At 38.2% G+C, this 20,712-nt stretch overlaps 1 pseudogene; it reads right to left on the reverse strand.

The window, feature by feature from the left end:
- Positions 1-398: 398 nt before the first annotated feature.
- On the reverse strand, positions 399-743 carry LOC116100590 (annotated as a pseudogene).
- Between the last annotated feature and the right edge of the window lie 19,969 nt (positions 744-20,712).

Here is a 20,712-nt window from a genome sequence, read left to right on the forward strand (position 1 = left end):
CAGGATGTGAAGGTGTGTTTTTATACAAATTTTAAATAAGCCTTGCTGGTTCAAATAGAAATCATTTTCAGACCCATTCTCATAGACATATCCAGAAGCAATGCTTTGCCAACATTCTGGGCACTCATGAGCATGGTGGGTTTCTTCACAGCACACTCTCCCATTCTGCTGATTCAACTGATATGTTCCTTGTACCACCTCTTCTCCATCACTTGACCACCAAGGTAGCTCTGTATGGTGGACTGTCTCTCCTCCCAGTACCTGGAACCACAACAGCCCTTCTTGGCAGGTGATCCTTCTTCCAGCTCTCCACATATCTGAGAAACATATTTCATCACAACTATTCTCTCTCTTTTTGAACAAACTATCATTTTTATTACTTTTAAAAAGCTGCATATTTATTCTGCTTTTTGACTCTGTGCTTGTGCCTTCAACACTTTCACAATGATTTCCTGCTCCTCAATAAAGAAAGCCCACTTGATTCTGTCTCAGACACATTTGGCACACATGGAATAACTGATGTGCATCTTTGTCTTAGACAACCTCATAAGGACTTTAGGTTCTCAGGGCATGAACCCCTTGAGATCTACCTCGGGCACACACTGCATGCAGACCTTTTGTGCTTTGCCAACTTTCTTGGGATAAATATATACAATCCTATTGCCAGGGGTTCAAGATAGACTAGTTTTGTTATAGGATGTATTGTAGGAGTGTCTAGGACAGTATGTCAAATACTGGACCATTTTGAGTATCTAAAGGCACTGTCCCTGGAAGAGCCACAACTCTTTTTGTTATTTATACAACAACCAGCAGTCTCTTCACTGGGGAGTAGCTTTTGTTATAGATGGCTTTGAGGAACATAGTTCTAGAAAAGCTAAATCACTTACAATTAGCCAAATAATGATCAATAGGCCAAAACAAGAAAACCTACAATAACACAGCTACTTAGAAAGAAAGTCAGAGCAGAACAACAGGGTTCATCTGTTGATAGACAGGGCAGTCAGTCATTCCATGAATCACAAGTCTGGAAGTATCACTCTTTCTGAGCTCTCCCTTATAGCCACAGTCTAAAGATGTGCTCTGGACTGCAATAAGGAAAGTGATGAAAGCCAGAGGATGATGGACTATCACATGGACAGAAGTAACTCCCTTCTACCTGGCCAAAGGGATTCAGCCCTGGAATGGCTTAATATATAGCAACAGGAGACAGGTCTCCATGTCAAAGTATTCACTGTCTATTGTAGCAATACCTAAGCTGGTATTGTCACCCTGAACCCTGATAGAAACCCATATACTATCATCTATTGAGGGTTCAAGAAGCTGCAGTTATTAATATATATATAAAGGAAAAGGCACAAGTTAGTAGATTTATGAAGAAGGCAGCAGCTTGTGTGGACTGGGAAATGGTCCTGGGACCAGCATAATAGCCTTAACCAAGGTTGGATATGACCTACACTACTCAAAACACTTTATTTCAATTGTATTCATTTTATTATGATGTTTATGAAGAACTTAGAGATGTTGTTCAATGGTAGATAAAGGTCTTGCATATGCTAGTTTCTGAAGAATTGAATTAAGACACTCCTTGTACACATGGGACATTCAAATTTAGAATATATTACTTGACCATGTGTCCCTGATAATTACCATTATCTTCACTTCATGAGGAAACGTTCGCTTCATGAGGTTCATGTCATGAGGAAAGATTTTGAAGAACTCGCTCAAATCCTCAAGAGAAGTATGTACCTGAGACACTGTGACTGAGCTGAGGTGTCTGACACGGTGTCTCCACCACACTGTGATTCCTGTGCATGCTGATAGGTTTGGAAACTAAATGTGTGAGACGCAAATATTCTTTCCATACAAGAGAATATTATCAGAGATGAATAAATGGCATGGTGACCCATGCAATAAACTAGATGAGCATTGAAAATACTGTACTAAATAAGCTTCACTAAAGACAATATTTTGCCTAATTTAATTTATATTAATTGTCTACAATAGTCAAATCCATAGGGTAAGAGATCAATGGTAACCAAGGACTGCATCAAAAAGTGGAAATGAATGACATTGAGCATGGGGTTTCTATCTGTGCTGATAAGAAAGTTCTGGAAACAGATAGTGGTGATAGTTTCATAACATTGTGGATTTAATGTCACCAAATCACCAAATTAAATGCTTAATAGTTATAATAATATATGTTACATGTATTTCATCACAAAACTACACAAATAAAGATTGCAATTAGTGTTTGTCTCACTAACTGTTCAATGACAGTCACCCCATTGTGAGGAGATGGGGTTGTTCCAGATATCTGCTGTGCCTCTTCTATCCTTGTTCCCTCTAGCCTTATTCAAAATCTTCCTCCAAGCCAAGAATAAGTCATTTCCAATGAGAAGACAGTGGTAAAAAGTGTCTAACTTTAAAACCCCAACCACTTCCACATTTACACACCAATGGAGGCTAGCAATGAATCTCAGTGGTAGAACATATGACTAGTGACCACTGAGCCCTGTGTTTGACCACTAGCACTAAAAAATAGTCAATAAAAGATATACACATAGGTGTGTAGTTTGCATGTAACTCATTTGAATTAGTGAAAGCATATTTGTATGTATGCATGCACATATGCATATGTGCATGCGTGCATGCATATCTGTGTGTGCATATGTGTGTGTATTTGTGTGTGTTTCCTCTATTCCTTTTCAGTCTCATACTACAGAGCACATAACCTCCCTTGTTGACATTCAAAATCTCATGCTATAAGCTAAATAAACTTATTCTGCTTCATGAGTCCCATTTATACAATCCAATACCTGAAGCAATGAAGATCCATCCAACTCAACAGTCTCCGGGTGGAGTGCAAGATACCTCATTTGGGTTTTGAAGACATCATAAACTTCAATATACCATTTTTGAAAAATATACATCTTGTTTTTATCATCTTTGAATAAGGTTCTCTGCTAGTAATTGTCTATGTTTTGTAAATAAGTGCACATTTATCTATTCAACTTAGTATGCATTGAAAGATAATCTGGAAACTCTTCTTGGTGATTGTAAAGAAAGACTATGGTTAACTATGGAAATGAGATGAAAAGTAAAAGTAATTCAAGGTTATTTCTGTTTCCCTTTTTTATACACATTTACAATAAAGCCTGAACATTTTCTTATGGAAGAAATAAAGGGCTGTAACTCTTAACACATTCCCAGTAGCTACTGAGCCACTTTAACAATGTCAGGACACACAGGGCACAGTACAATTGGTTTCATTGGACTTGCAGTATACATTGGGAGAGTACAGGAGTGAGACAGAAATTATAAATTGCTCATCTGAATGTTTTGTGCTCTCTATCATGTGCATGCATGCTTTTAAAGCATATCTAGCCCCCCTATTCCTCACTTTAACATGAAAGGAATCTCAGATATGTACCAATGGATGCACAGAAGCCACTGTATTACATAAGGAAGAGGGGCACACACCTTAAAGGGAGGCATTGCTATAATTCATGGAATAATGTTAAGCATTATACCTGGAGTTGCCAGGCCTCTGGGCACTGGTCATTCCTGAGAAGAAGGAGAGATTTGCATAACGCCCAGTATGAGCCATGACCTTTGATGTGAATATGAGTTTAAGTGGTGCAGGAGTTGCCTTCCTCCCTCCACCTCAATGCTCACACTTCTCACATTAAGACCTGGGGGCCCATCATTGGGTAGAAAAGGAGACAATTTTCTTACTTGACAAACTGTTTCATTTCCAGCTGTTGGATTAAATTTATTCTTTTCTCAAGTGTCTTCTGTGTGTATAAATCATTCAAGTTTATATGTTTTGGTTGCCATGGCAACAGTATGGTTAATTGAATTCCAAAGTGTCATTCTTGATTTCAAAGCCATGATAAAGAGCTGGAGCACTTAAGGGTGGGAGTCAGAACAGAGGCAGGAGAGGAAGGAGGAAGGGAAATTAACACACCATATTCTTCAACCAGCTCCTATGATCTCAGAGCAATTCTGTTACTCTGACAGGCCAATCAAAAACTGAGGATCCAGGCAATGACCTAGAAATTTGGTCTCTCATGAACAGCTAATGAATCGTTGTGTGGGCTTCTATGAAGAAATCTCTGTGTATCCTGTCCTGAAGCTTTCCTGTCTCCCTTTCCCATCCTTCTTGGACTACTCCTTCTGCCAAACAGGGTCTATATCTTTTTACACTAAGATGTTAGTAGCTGTTAGGAAACATTTTCCCTATTAAAAACATCTTGGAGGATGGACAGATAGATAGGTGTATAAATAAACAATTGAATGAATGGATTGATGGATGGATGCATGGGTGGATGGGTAGATGGATAGACAGATAGGTCAGTAGGTAAGGATGATCATCAATGACGTAGTAAAGAACCTGGAATGTGTTAGGCTGTCCAACATTAGGTGCAATTTTAGTATAACATCACAAACTCAAATCAGCCTTGCCTAATAGGTGCCATTGTTGACTTTTTCTTGGTCAGGAAATCACAGATTAGCTGTGGGGGAACTTGTCTACCAAGCCTCCAGCTAAGGGGCAGGTGCAATGCTTTCCTAGTTCTGTGAAGTACCAAAGCCTATACATATTCCACACTAGCAACTCTATTACCTTTCAAGTCAGAGAACAGTGATAGATAGAGCAAAGGAATGGTGAGTGGATGAATAGCTAGATGAATACTTTCTTGTCATTGATTTGTTCTTTATTTCTTTGTTTCTGAATGCTTTGTAATGTTTGAGGCAGAAAATATCATCATGATTCTTAAAAGATAGTTTAACCTTTCACCATATAAGTTAATTTCCTCCTAAATATAAGAATAATTGTCTTTTATTACATTTTCAAATATTTCTACTCCATTGTTGGTTTCCTCTCTTAGGAGTCATCAATTTACCCAAGATGAATTACCTTTGATCCCTATCTAGTGTATAGTTACATATATACACAATGGTTCTTTGTATATACCATAGGTTTTCTTGAAAACCTCCGTTTGCATCAGTAGTTTAATTTTCAACTATGCTTCTCATGTTCCATATTGTTATTAGTATATTAGTCCTAAAGGGACACTGCTCTGCTCTTTATATCCCTGCCTCCTTGAGCTAACTTTTTCTCCTGCAGTCTGTTGTTTTCCATCTTGTTAGAAAGTTCATTCTATTACATTCTATTATTATGCTGTTCTATGAATTCATTCACATTTAAGGAAATTTCTCCTCTGTCTTCTAGAGTTGGTTCTCTGGATGTGACTTAACAATTGTATTTCTTCTTTTCATTTATCTTTATACCCAGCATTTATCCATTTCCTTTTATTTATAACTTATACTATGTAGATATATTTATTATACCATATTACCATATATTGTATTTATTAAATTATATTACATACTTTTATTGATGAGGACTCGTGATTATAATAATTGACTTATAAGAAGAGCATATCAATACAGCAAGCTTCCTCTACCCTACTTAGTGATGTCCTGTATCACCCTAAAACTTCAGTTTCCACCAAGAAATAAAAGATCTTACCAGATGTAGATTCCTAATCTTGAACACCAACCTAAGTAACCATAGGAGGAACAAACCTTTACTCTTTATAAATAATCTCATCTGTACTATTCAGTTATAGCAAATGAAAATAAATTAAGACACATAAGTTCATCTTTGTATCATTTCACTAGCTCTATTCTTAACACTGACAATTAAATCAAGATCTTTGGTATATTCCCATCCAGAGTGAATGACTTGTCTGACATTCTTCTGAGCTTAACTAAAACTTTGGTTTCTCAGCAGGAATTTATTGGTTGAGTTTTTGTGCCATCAATTTTCCTGCAGTCTGAAAAAATGAGAGAGTGAAAAAGGACTGCCCAGTAGAGACTGGGATCCTGGAGAGTTTGGCTGGGTACAAATGCCCTCTGATGGACTAATTGGCTGATATCCCAGCCATGAACTAGACATGCTTGAAGTGTGTTTGGATCTGTCCCCAGACAGAAAGGAGCCTGGGGAGCAAGGGAAGTATCATGAGCTTTTCTGCCTTTGAGAACTTCACAAATGAGAAGGGTCTCAGATTTTCTGTGATCCCCAAGGTCACTCATCTACAAACCTCAGCATTCTCTTCAATTCTTGTCAGTTTCTCTGACATCAGTTTAAGGGATAGAGAGAATAAATAAACCCATACCAACTTGCCCAAGTTTTACAGTTAATCAGCACCCTTTGGTGTTCAAAACATAATGCAATACTTCAGACCCCTGTTTGTTTCTTGCTAGCAAATTGGGGTTTTTTCCTCTCTTTAAGGGAGATTTTGTGCTTGAGCTTAGTCTTATAATTTATAATTCTTGTATCAAACCCACCTCTTGACTTATGACTCTTCTAAGGAGCATGGTGCCCTTGGCCTTCAAATGCCTGTAGACCTGGAAGAAAAATCTAGCTCCATCCCTCATAAAAGCAGTTCTTAGGGGCCAATAGTGACAGTGCCCAAGGGCATTCTTGTCATCCTAGCTAGGGAGGATTACCTGCATTGATGTGTTAAAGTCAAAAATTGTGCACCATATCATGCCATGCTTTAGTGCCAGATTAAATGCTACAGGGCAGCTTCTACAACAAAGGATTACATATTCTAGGGTATATAGAATGCAAAGGTTTGAAAGTCCTGCTTTAGTAACTGTTTCTTCTGATTTAAAACAAGCAAAATCCTCAACTTTACAAGCTTAACCATTAGTCTTCAAAATGAGCATCCTAATACCTGTCAAAGACAGATAGTACATAGCAGAGTATTATAGAAAAAGCGTTAACCATACCTTAACATTATGTATAATATCATTAATGTAAATATGTGTTATGTAATAATACTTATTATGATCAATATTGTTATTACTAGTGAAAATGTCATTTTTGAATGGCTGTGTATATAAACAATTATTTCCCTATTCTGCCATATTACTATTGCAGAGACAATTAAATTCAATCTAGGGGCAGCATCTGTACTGCCCTCTGTGGTTTCATTTGTCTTCACTCATTGCTTGTTGCCTTACCTTATTTTCCTTGTACTCTTGCCTTGTTTTGCTCCTTTGTTTTGTTCTGTTTGAATGGCTCCCTGAGCTTTTATGGGAACACTCCCTTGTTTTGTTGTTCTACTTATTTTTTTTCTTAACTGTAAGTGTGCATTTTCTTTACCTCTTTTATATAAATTCTTCATCTGAGGAACATCCTTCAAACCCAATACCACAATGAAAGAGAGAAAGAGAGAGATTAGCTTTCAGCATGGCTGTCCAGACAACCAGACCTGGGCTTTGGATCAGAAGCATCCTAGTAATGATTCTGGATTCTTGTCTTGATGCTATACAATGAAATATTTGCCTTGTCTTATTAGTAGAGAGTAGCCACAGTTCACATATGCTCATTGCTGCATGTCTGCAGTCCTTTCAGTCTATTAGGATGTCGATGTACTCCTAACTTAAGACTTTCAAACTTGAGGACTTGTCTATGAGATAAATGAATTGCCACCAAAGTCAGTCCCTCTTTCCAGACTCTTGTGTTCATTCTGTGTTTCATGGTAATACCACAACTCCGGAATTAAGGTAGTAGTTCTTCTATACCTTGCAAAAAAAGACACCGCATAGAGAAAATGTTATACATCTGACTAGGGACTGCTGATTGAAACTGCTGTTTCCATCTAGTGGGTTGAGACAATTGGTAAGAAAGTTAATGAGACATATCCTCCTCAATGATGGCCTTGGAGCCCCCTGCTATGAAAAGCTATCTAACCAGCCCATACCTGTCTGTCCAGGAAATCTCTCCAGCATACTGCATTATATATTCTATGGTAACCAAATGTATGCTTCTAAGTCTTTGTTCTTTTATAAAATCAGCAAAACAATTTGGAAATGGAGTATACTTCAGAGTCAGATGAACCTGGGTTCATTTTTTCATCTCTGCCATTTACTAGTTGGATGCCATTCAGCAAGTTAATTTACCTCACTGAGAGTCAGTGTTCTCATTTGTAAAACAGGAGAACAGTTCACCTAAGCACCAGTTATGAACCTAAAACGGTAGCTTCTGCTTTACTCTGTCCTTTTCAACTGCTCAGATTCTAGCATCACAACAAATGTTTACTATTATAAAACCCTTCCTACTTTTAAAGCTCTGCAATAGGTCTTTATGAGTGGTTACCAGTGAGTGACCTTTTTCTTGTGTTATAGTCAGAGACAAAAGCAGTGACTGGGCTGGAGGAAACTAAAAGAGACAAATAGAAGCTGGCCATTGCTTTCAAAAGTGTGAAACTTAGGGTTTTCTTTTCATGTTCTGTTTAATGAATTTCAAAAGGGCTTGGTCTCCTGAGGCACAAATCAATAATATAATATCAGTACTGTCTTTGTCCTGAAAGCCATCTTCATGACAGGAAAACCTCCCAGAAAGTAGCCAAACCCAAATACAGAAGAACAGAACATTACATTTTTATCAGAGGAGTAGGTCAACAACACCACCTTGGAGATGATGATGGTGATGATGATAATGATATTGATGATGATGACAATGATGATAACGATGAGGATTATGATGACGACAACAACAACAAAGACAATGATGATGATAAGGATGACAGACAGGGAATAATACATAAATCCTATTATTTGTTCAGGTGTTCAATATAAGACCCTACAGGAAACACTTTGGACATACCTTCACACCATTCTATGTTCCTAAAACAGATGATAGATACCTTTTCCATGCAAGAGAAACTGAAATGAGGAAGAATTAAATGACTTCTCTAAGGTCCACAGTTGGTGAATGAATAAGGAAGGCATGGATAGAATGAGAGATTTTTTTTTTCTTAGCAGGGAAACAAGACACTATAAAAACAAAATCTCTTTTTCCTCTAAAAAGAAAAACATCTCACAGGAAATACCAAGTAAAAATAAAACTTGCTCTGCAGTCAGACTAACATAGGATTGAATTTTCTCCTACCCCAACTTGTTTTGTGCCTTTTGAAAAAGAAATTAATGAGGCCGAAGCCCTTCCCCTCCTGCCAAGCATCTATTTCCTGGCATGGAAAGGGAAAGACACAGATGCACATCTTGCATTGATTGCAGTAACACAATGAGAGTCTGTTGAGGTACCTGGTTAATGTACAGAAGTTAAAAAGAAGGAGACTTTTATTCTTAGGGAGCAGGTTGGGGGACCTAAATGGAATGGTCCTCCTTGCTTCTGCCACACCTGAACTGCAGGCACCAGATCAGACATGGTGGCTTGATGGTGTACCTGCAGAGTCTAAGCAGGAACTGGAGGTACTAGAAACAAAAAACAGTGTGAGGGAAAGTAGTCTTGTTTCTCTGTAGAAACTAAAATTATGTGAGAGATACTGACCCATAAAAAGCATTGTCATATCTTTCAGAATATGTTTTCCAGATAGTCATGTCTGAATGGACATTCGTAGGACAAGGAAAAGCACCATCATTCCTTTCTCAGAGTCTGTTGGCCAGCCCGTTGACCTCTCTTGGCTTAGGATGAAAATACTCTGGAACATTCCAGAGTACCCTTTTCATCCTCACTCCTCTCTTTGGCTTTGAATGAGGGAAAGTTAAGCATAGCAATGGTCTCACCTGAGGATGGCTATCAGCTCTCTTCTCTATGTATGAGCCATGATTAAGGGAGGAAAACTAGTGATTCCATAAGGACTGAAAAAGAAGGAAGGATGAAGGAGACGTGGTGTCCATGATCTAGTTGGAAAACCATGTCATACCCTGACATTTTCAGACCAGTTTCCAATGGTCAAGCAATATTTTGTCTCAATTTTTGTTGTTGTTGTTGTTTATGTTTTCAATATTTCTTGTGTTTATATCTATGCATATATGTGCATAATCGTGTTAGAAAACACATGTACTTGCATATGTGTACTACTGATTGCAAATGCTGAGGAGGACAGAAGACCAACCTTGGGTGATATGTCAGGAGCTTTCCACCTTGTTTTTTGAGAGAGGTTCACTCAGGGAGCTGGGGAGTACTATTAGGCTGGGTTTTCATGCCTGAACTCCAGAGCACTGCTTACCTCTGCCTCACCAGCTCTGGAATATGAGCATATATGGTTTTTCTAAGGGTCAAATCCAGTTATCTATACTGGTAAAAACACAGGAAGTGTCAACCATGAGTCCATAGTTATAAATCAGGGAAATGTCTGTCGTGAGGCATGAAGGATATGAGTAAATTCCCTTCACAATGGAGATGTGAGAGCCTGAACTTGACCATCATAGACACAACCAAGGGCTCAGAGCCCAGCTCATCCACCAAAAAGGACAGAGTCCCTGATGAACCTGCCATCAATAAATACCAGAGCAGGTGCCATGAAATTCCAATCAGAATAATTTATAATGTGAAGTCAGATATTATATAGTGAGAAATAAACAAACAGAAATTGTCAGTCAAACTCTTGGCAGCTAGGGCTAGCGTCAGAGGCAGTAAATGAACTAACTTCATAAATCATGTTTATGACCAGCCCCATTGCACATAACTGCCAGTGGGGTTTTCCATTCTGTTGCAGGAGACCGTGGTTTGTTGCATTTTACAGAGGTAGGAAATGAGCAGTTCCAGTATGTCCCTGTGGTAGTGACATAAGGGTGTCAGACCTGGATTGAGGCATACCTTTCTCTTTAGGTCAATGTGTGCATAAGGGCTTAAGAGGAGGGTTCTGGCTTCTCTCCTGGAATAAAATTCAGGAGAAAGCCAAGGCTCCCAGTGAATTCTCATAAGGTATGTTCCAAAACCCTAGTACTTATTATGCATAGCCCAAGGACATAATGAGTGAGAAGTTGACTCTGTTCCAGGGGGATCCCCGGAGAAATCTCTTTATCAAACACTGTTTATTCACTCATCATTTACCTCAAGGATAGAATCCTGCCTTCCATTGCCCTCTCTGCATATCAGATGCTCTGGCTCTTAGCAATTTACATTGTCTTCTGTTTATTGTGGAAAACATAGTGTGAATCTGGAAGGAGGCACAGTATGTAGATGGAAGCCCTTAGAAGCCTTTACATCTTAAGGACTAGCATATAATGCTAAATTTATCTCTACATCAATTACATGAATTGGATAGATGGATGGATGGATGGATGGATAGATAGATGGATGGATGGATTTCTTAAGAGAGATATATCTTCCCCACTGTGTGTCCTTTTCATAGTTTTTTCTTCCAGGCTGAACCATCCATTGTGGTTTTGGATGGGAGATATGAAGTGCTGATTAAGAACATGTGTGTTAAGTCCAAGTGCTGGCTTCAAGCTCAGACTCAGCCTTAGCTTGAGTGGATTTGGACATATTATTCAAATCTCTGATTAATACATTTGTAGAATGAATATACTATTAGTGTGTGACCCCATTAAGAGGAATAACTCAAAAGGAGAACTTTAACACAGAGCTTGGCAAATAATGACACTTGGCTTAAATATAAGCAATCCTTCCTATAACTAGACATCTTGCTCTTTTTGCAGCATTGTTCTATTATGCCTTAGTATCAGTCCATAAAGACTGTTTGAATATGAATGTTTAAAGGAAGATGAATGTCTTCAAACTTTTTAGGAAAAAAACAGTGGCTATGACTAAGACAATCATACAAAAGAGCTGAGTTCATCCAAAGAATGTTTTCTTATGAATCCATGGTATAAAGTCGGAAGATGGCCTCGTTCTGCAAATGCCCCTTCCACAGATATGCCATCTGACTTTTCCTAATGAGACTGAGACTCCAATGCAACTTGACAGAGATGCTACCTTTCCCCACTAAGCTGGTTTAAAAGCATTCCATGACTCTTGCAGATCCTCAGCAAGCAGCAAGCAGGGCAGTAATTAGACCCTCTGCTGAGTCCTGTGCTGCTGATTTGAATAATTCGGAACATTGGTGGTGGAGGGGAAAGAGGCTAAAATAGAACATCTACCTGGTTAATTGCCAGATAACCTTGAATATCCCAACAGGATCAAAGAACATAGTGAGGCCCAGGGAAAAGGGTCCAAAAGTGTGTGGTGAAATACTAGAGAACTGTCCAGAGTACTATTTGCCATATTATTTCTGCTAATCTCACTTTGCATGTCAGCTTTTGTGTGTCTCCCGAGCACCTTCCAGGCCTTTCTGATGTTTATGTCCTATATATACCAGGTCAGTTCTGCTATTTCTGAAGTATCTTTGCTAGGCCATTACATTTTGGTGTTGTCACTAGGATGTTGATGCCTTAGAACTACATTGTCTTAAAATGGTTCCATCTGTCATGTTCTGCAGCACTGGGAAACGTTTTCGTCCAGTAGGTTATCTCTGGCTTTGCTTACCTGAGAATCTCACCAGTGGAAAATTAAATAATCTTGATTAAGACTTTCCAGATATAGAAAATCCAGACTTCCTTGACTTCATCAGATCTTTGGAATATGATTCAAAAGTAGATGACAGATAGAGTCCTGAGGTCATAGAGGCCATCACATGCAAGGAATATGTCTGAAGGTCAAGGTTGATGGTCCCTCTTGTGGGTCAGAAAGTCACCTCTTAATGCTCCTCAGTTACATTCTATGACAATATGGGCTGCTCTGATCATTCCCATGTCAGCAGATTGTTCAGGATTTTGGATACTGAGTGGTTCCATGAATAAGGTTCAAAGGCAACTTAATGGTAACCCTTTAAATGTAATCCAGACAGTGAAGAATATGGAATTCAATTTATATCATTAAATGCCATTTAAACAAACACTATGCTCACATCACTGTATAAAAAAATTAGTCTTTAACTGAACAAGCTTAATCCAAGTTCAAGTTACTCACTAAAAGGAGCTTATTTACTGACTAAGTATGTCTGAAATAAATAAGGGGCTCATTTATGACCCTATAACTTATGTGATGATGTGTCAAGAGCCAGGTGAAAATGTGACAGAATAATTTTAAAAAACAACATATTACATCTGTTTGGTGTGGCAGAATCTTTCACAGGGAAAGAATCTTTCACAGGGACACACACTTGAAATGGAATTTGCCTATCTTCTTTACTGGCCCTAAGGTATTAACCATATACTACTTACACTTGTTTGTTTTGTTTTGTTTTGTTTTGTTTTATTAAGTGGCATGGACAGATAATCTATGTTTAAGTACATTTGATACATGTAGATAAGGAAGACAATTTTCCTGCTACCCAAAATCAAAATATGGAATACAAGTGGATTCTTGATGATGGTCTTTGAGGGGTCCTGTGCTTAAAGAAATAAGGTGAGTTTATCCAAAGGTATGACCAAGCAATGACTAAGAAGAGCTAGAGCTTAACAGAGCTCACACATTCCCTAAATTCTATTCCTTGATTTTTTTAAATAAGGAATTAGTTGTAAATAAGAACTAACAGTTAAACCATCGCCTCTCAGGTGGGTCAATCCCCACTCTAGGGAGCATTTGGCAATGTATAGAGACACTTTTGATCAGCACGTACTTAGCACTGAAGAGGAGGGCTGTTAATGCTTCTAATAAAAATGCACTTACAACAATACCATATGATAAAAAGGGCAGCTTTCCACATACAAAAAAACAATTATTACTACTCAAAAATGTGAGTAGTATCAATATGGAGAAGCATTTCCATGCATTTTCTCCATTTCTGTTGAACTCTGGAAAGTGGAATTACTTTCTGTGTGTTCAGCGCCTCTCCTTCACACCCATTCTCCTACAACCCACTAAAGAAGTTACTGAAAATAGGTCTTGATAGATCACCAAGTAATTGTGTAAAAAAATTGTATAAAATCTTTGGGGTAAGAAGAAGTAAGAGAATATATTTTATCTCACATTGGTAACTTTAGTGACTTTCAAGGAGATATTGAATATACTGCAAAGGAAAACAAAAATAGAACACCATCATGGCCTAAAGCAATTGGAATTCAATCCTTTCCTTGTGTCCTGTCTCAACTCATAAAGTCATGTAAGTAGTCTTTAAAAACTCATCTCAATCCAATATTTACATTATATCAACATAGGAGAGTGGAGCCTTTCAAGATGATGCTTGGTGCTATGGTGTTTGCTCATATTCAGACCAACTCAAACTTCAGATTACCTTTAAACTCAACACAATAAATCCAAATAAACCAATGCCATTGTTGTTTTATTCTTTATTTGAGAAGAGACCCTACATAAACTATGTCAGGAGGATACAGGTCTACACATGATCTCATCAATCAATAAATGGAGTTGTTAACATAACATTGAAGATATGATACTATGAAGAAGACAGATGCATGACCAAGGAGTATTTACAACTCTCACATATGATATATTTATATTGAGATGGATATATACATATATACATGTACATGTGCATATACATACATATGTCCATACATACACACACATATATACATATATATGTATAAAATGATTTTAAACAAAAACCAGGAAAAGAGTTTTCCTTCTTGTAATAATTGTCACTTAGAAGTGAAGAATGGTTGGGTTTTGTTAGTGTCAAGGTGTTAAATCTCTACCCCACATGTAACTCCAACACCCATAGAGTTTGATGAAGACACACATTTGCCTTTGGATGGAAGTGAGGGTGAAGAATGGGATGGATGAAGGACATGCACAATGAGAGAAATGGCCTTTGGTGATACCATTAAATCATCCTTTTGTATTAAACATAAATTATTAATACAGTTTTAAAAAAATAAGTTTCTGTTTTCTTCTGTGGTTGAGGAGGAAGGGAGGCAGGGGAGAAGAGAAGAAGGGTGGGTACTTGCCTTTCCAATACAACTCTTCATGTCAACTGAGAACACCTCTTTCTACCCTGGGGCTATCTTGCCATTTTATCAAGTTACTCTTGGTTCTGTTCTAGTTTGATTTTGTTCTGTTTCATAAAAGATAAGTTCCTGGAAGAATTTTATATGAGACTATGAACCTGTTTTCAAAGGCAAACACAGTCACTATTTTAATTAGATCAGTTCTTCAGTACTTGCACATATCTAAATAAAGTTAGCATAGTCAGTGGAATTAATCTATGAGAAAGGAAAATAATGGAAGAAATAACTTCTCAAAGAAGGGGTACTACAAGTTAATCCCAGTGTATGTCACACCACAGTCTGTTATATTATCAGCTTGGGAATCCAATCATGGGAAGCAAGCATGATCAGCACTTCCAAGTAGCCTTGGAATAAAATAGTGAACATCATGAAAGAATACTTTTGTTAAAATAAAGATGAAATATTGGTCAGCTGGGATTTACATAAATAAACTAAGATCTGGATGAACATATCCCAGCTCTGCTTCTTCAAGTTCTTTAGCAATTAACAATGATTTGGAAATACTCTACTCATAATGGAATATCCCACAAGCCAAGCCATACTGATGTTCACCCCACACTAAGTGAGTACATTTGCTTGGCCCCAATACTGCTGTGTACATATATCACATGTGTTCCCCTATGCCATATTCATCATTGTTCAACAGTTGCCATAAATAAAAATAACCCTTCGGATTGCCACTATAGTTATACAAACATTGGGAAATATACACAAACACACAAGGTCAGACAAGATATAATCACTTTACAGGTATTTAGTACAGAAAGCTTAGGAATGGGAAATGGAAATCAGTTGCATTGGCACCCAAACTTCATTTGCAAAATTCCTCTCTGGGAATAAAATGTCCTGCTAGTGCTCTGAAGTAGGTACCAGCTGATTTTCCAGATATTGAAAGTTCGCTGCACAACATCAGCCTAAAGATAAAGGGACATGTAATGTCCAGTAGGAAAGAAATCAGTGTATATCATTTACACGGCAATAAATCCTTCATTTCCCTTGAAATAAGATATGTAAAGTAGCACTTAGTTTAATACAAGTTTTGTTCTGCTTTAGACCTAGCTGTAAAAAGCCATTCATGCAAAAAATTACCTCCAGTTTTAGCTGGATGTTTAAAGGACACTTCTCCTGAAACAAGACCCTTTCACTTACGGAAGGGAAAAACATCCTACTCAGGACAGCCAAGGCTGGCTGAGAGTAGAAAATACAAGACTTTGGTGTTTACAGGGCACTTGCCTTAAGAACCCAGAAGTATCACTGAGCTTACCTTTAAAGAGGCAGAGCTAAATGTGCCCTTGACATTTAAGATTTTTTTTCCAGAAAAGGTACAATAACCTTGCTGGGGTTTAGTTCTGGTCTGTTCATCCTTGGGCATCACAGGTGCCTACTCTCTGTCTCATTTCAGACTTCCTTTCTGATTACCAGAGAGTTGTGTGTTCTGTGAATGATGAATTTGTAGCTCTTTTGATTGTTTTGAAGAAAATATTCTCTTATGAGGCTCTCTTGCAGCTCATGGTCTTTTCTGTACATAACTTTTCTATACTATGAAAACCAAGTTTTCCTGTCTTAACAGATCCTACCTAGTTGAGGCTATTTGACCTGTCCACTATGTGTTCATGAAAGATACCCAGAGAAAGGCATGTTATAGTCCCTTTTGTGTGATAAGTATAAGCATAGGTGAGCCTGTTTAAGAAGGCAAGGAAAGAAGAACAATGTGTTCCTTCTCAAACCCACTCCAAGGTGAATTCTGTTGAATTTGTTCCTCTGAAACTGAACTCCAGCCTGCCTCTACTACTTCTCTATCCTTCAAAGAAATGCTAAATGGCCTCTCATCATTAATGCTATGGATTGCTATAAGTAATAATGAGGGGGAAAGAAAGGTGTGTAAGGGACAGAGAAAAGAAAGGGGGGATGGAAAGAATGATCGATTAATCAGGACTCAGATAATTCAGAGGCAGTCAAAATGGAGTTTGTGTAACACCTGTGAAGAAGGAAGAAAAAGAAGAAGAAGGAGGAGGAGGAAGAGGAGGAGGAGGAGGAGAAAGAAGAAGAAGAACAACAACAAGAAGAACAAGGACAAGAGAGAATAAGGAAAGAGAGAGAGAGAAAGAAAGAAAGAAAGAAAAAAAGAAAGAAAGAAAGAAAGAAAGAAAGGAAGGAAGGAAGGAAGGAAGGAAGGAAGAAGAGAAGGAGCAGCAGCAAGAGGACAAGCAGGAGGAGAAGGGTGAAGAGGAGGAAGAGGAAACAGCTGCTATTCAGTTACCATCTTGGAGAGGGCCACAAAGAGGGTTCCAAGTAAATAAGAGAAGATTGCACTCTGAGGTGATATCTATGAATCTTTGTGCTATAGGAAAATGGGACGATCACAAAGCATAGTGACATGTGCTTCTGTTGCTCTCATTTCCCCAGTATCCATTTTAGACTGCCCTGGAGAAAGCCAAGAGATCTATTTCCAACCTTACCATGATTGTTTAAGGCAAAAACAGCTGTTGAGCAGCACTCAGGTTTAAAAACTGGATGCCAAGATTCAAAGTAGTATTCTTCCACAAGTTTCTGACATGTCTGGTGACAGCATTGTTAGGCCCTTTTTTTGTCCTCAAAGCTCATTTCTTCATCTCTACCACTGTGAATTACTGCCTCTGCCTTCACATCAATCAATCATTGCCTTATAGATTGTGAACACCTTCATATTCTTTAAAAAGTGATTGTCAAAGAGCAGTATTCCTTATAGGAGTTTGAAAGTCAAGGGTGCCTGATAAAAAGAGAGGTTCCTGTCCCAAAGCATTCCCATCAATAATATCTCAGTGTCTTTACCATCTCTGTGCTGAGAAACATGGCTGTGGAAGTCAAAAGCATGGCAGAAAGAGCTACACCAGGCTTGGGGGAGAATAAAAGCTATTTATGGATGTTGAAATATGGTTCATGAATGAAACTTTGTGAAATAACTCAAAGAAAATAAGTTAAAGTCTTGTGGCCTCTGTTTCTCCATAACATGGGTTGTTGCCCATCCGGGGTGTAATAAATAAAAGTAGGTTTGCTTCAAATTATACATTGGTACTTAATTCTGTTATTCAAAGATGTTTCTAACCATGGGTTGTCCTTATGACTGTATGCAGCCTAAACTCATGTGAAATTTGCTCATGACCTTACTTAACATAAGTTGTCTGATGCTCTGAATAAAATTGACTATTACATAAGACTTTATAGTCTGGCTCATTCTTAGGCTCCACTCTCCTAGTAAGTGACTTTCACATCACCAACTAGAGCGGTAACTCTTGAATTGTGGAAAATTAAATACACAAGCACCTAAATTTAAGAGTAAAACCTTCCAAGTTGAGGCTCTGTGGGTGTGAAATGATGGAAAAATCTGTTCTTCCCTGTCTGGAAATCTAATTTCAAGAGTAGACCCCCAGATAAAGGAAATGATTGCTGTCCCTGGTGCTGAAAACAGATAGCTTAGTCAAGGTAGAATTTACACTTCTGGGATGGGCAAAGCGAAAAACTACCTGTGAAACTAAATCGTCTTTTACAGAGGCTGACATTAGCTGAAATGTCTCAAACCGTATTCCAAAAGTCTTTTCTTTAAATATCATTTGAAGCAAAAAATAGCTCTGAAGCAACCTTAATACCCGTGAGAAAGAATTAAGGCCTTGCCAAAACCTACATGGGGTAGCTTACTCTAAACTGTTTAAGCTGCCTCATTATTCAGCCCTGTTGGCGAAGTTCCTGGCATGAATTAAAGATTCCATTCCTTCAGAAACAAGGCCCACAGACATGTAGAACACTAGGGTCTGCAGGTGTTGTGCAAACTTTTTTTGCACTGGTATCAATAACAAATATGAGGTTGATTTGATTTGCTATGACTGAAGATTTCAGAAGGAAATATTTGGGGACTGTTTCACTTTGTTCTGAAACATGGGTCTTTATTCCTTTCTAGCTCTAATTTTATTGTCACATTCTAAGAAACTAAGCAGAGATTTTACTGTGCTTAAGAAAATAATCCAAATGTATAAACAACAGCTTTCTACCTCCAGAGCCACATGCCAGTACATATGTGCATTGTACGCATGCACACACACACACACACACACACACACACACCACAAAATAAAACTCATCTTGAAAATAGAGTGTATTTTGTATTTTTTTTCTGAATAGTACAGGGCTGCCTGCTGTCAAAATAGCACTGATACTTTTTCATTCTCATTTAGTCACAATTTTCTTGCCCCAACTTGCTTTCTTTTATTCTTAATTTGACAAAACCCTTGTGTCAACTTATTAGGGTCTAAACACATAATCAGGAAGACTTCAGTTACTGTGGTACCAGTCTCAGAAAAATAATGTGGGCTGTTTGAGATTACCACCAAACCCAATAGGCTGCAGAGAGCCTTTGCTTTCAGACATGAACTAGAATCAATCTTTGCAAGGATTGGAAAGAAAATATTCCATAGTGGACCCCCAAAAGGCTAAACTTTCAGAGAAGGGGATAAAAGCAAGCATTAAAGTGAATTCTTACTGTTCCTGTTAGGATGTCAGCTCAAATTTTCCATAGTCAGCAATTTACTTCCCAAATGATATCTCTGAGATCCTTAATTTATCAGTCATCCCAATAGGAAGGAATACCATGAAACTCCTTGTTCCAAGTATGCCTTAACAATGATTGGAAGAACTCATGTCCTCAAGATTATCAGAGAGAATTAGGAACCATCACCCTGAACCAGTTTGCCTTCTACAATTTCACTCCACAATTTACAAGCATATCCCAATTTGGATTCTTGTTGCAAAGAAGCCAGGAGGCTTTCTTCCTGGCAGACAACTTCAGGGGAAAAGTCACTCAGATAGAGGTCTAGAACACGGGTGCTGTTTTCCTGTATCAGAAAAGCAAACACTGAGCCCAAAGTCAAAAGGAAAAAGAAGCTGTGATCTTCTGAACTTGACTGAAACATTTATGAGTTTCTCAGGATTCTCAGGATGTGGCTTTACTCAGCTTTCTCTCAAGAGTGGTCAAAATCCTGTTACAGCACACAGACAACATTTTGTCAGACGTATCACACCTGATGGCTACTTGGAAATTGAAGGGAAATAACATTTGAAAGATTTCACTTTCCATGTAGCTTTCATGGCAAAGAACTTAAAACAGTACTTGGCATCACAAACACCTGGGACATTTTTAGGGACTAGAAATTACTTCACTGCTGTAACCTTGGCAATCTTGCCTCCAGATTTATTGTCTGGGGTTTCATTTTCAGCCAGACGCATTCCTCAGCAAGAGTCCCTTTGGAATCAACTCTGTTGTGCTCTGGGGCCATTGAAAATGAGGCCTGACATTTGGTCATCACAAGGATAGTTCCCTCCATATTTTGATTATGCCTGTCTTCTCCTTGTGTGGACCACAGTCCCTAGAAAGCTTCAAGATCATTAGCACTTCCATGGTCCCTGAAAGATCAGTTTTAATACTCAGTTTAAGGAGGAAGCATCACACAGTCTTACTTTACCAGGCATTATTCTAAAATCTACAGACTGTCTTGTCTTCCACGCAGCAATTAGTGGTAAAGAGTTGAAGCAAAAGAGATGCTGATTGACTTCAAGATGTTCAGCATTCCATGCCAGAAAATGAAATCTACCAATCATCCCTTCTAAGTGGGAAAAATATACCTTTCTTCTGGTACAAATACAAGATACTTTCCATTACAGTATATGCAATGGTTATTTAAAGTAGGAAAATGTTAATGACTAACTCCAGAGAGCAGACACAGCAGGGAAAAAGGAAAGTTTACCTCAAACAAAACACAACTCAAAAATCCCAACACCATGAGCAGCACTCACTACGCAAGTAGTGGACTGACTTTTCCTACCACAGGGACTTGGGGACACTACCAAGAGCTGACTCTATCACTCATGATAATCCCCTGTGACATG

The sequence above is a fragment of the Mastomys coucha genome, unplaced genomic scaffold, assembly GCF_008632895.1.
Source record: "Mastomys coucha isolate ucsf_1 unplaced genomic scaffold, UCSF_Mcou_1 pScaffold21, whole genome shotgun sequence".
NCBI classification, from domain to species: Eukaryota; Metazoa; Chordata; class Mammalia; order Rodentia; family Muridae; genus Mastomys; species Mastomys coucha.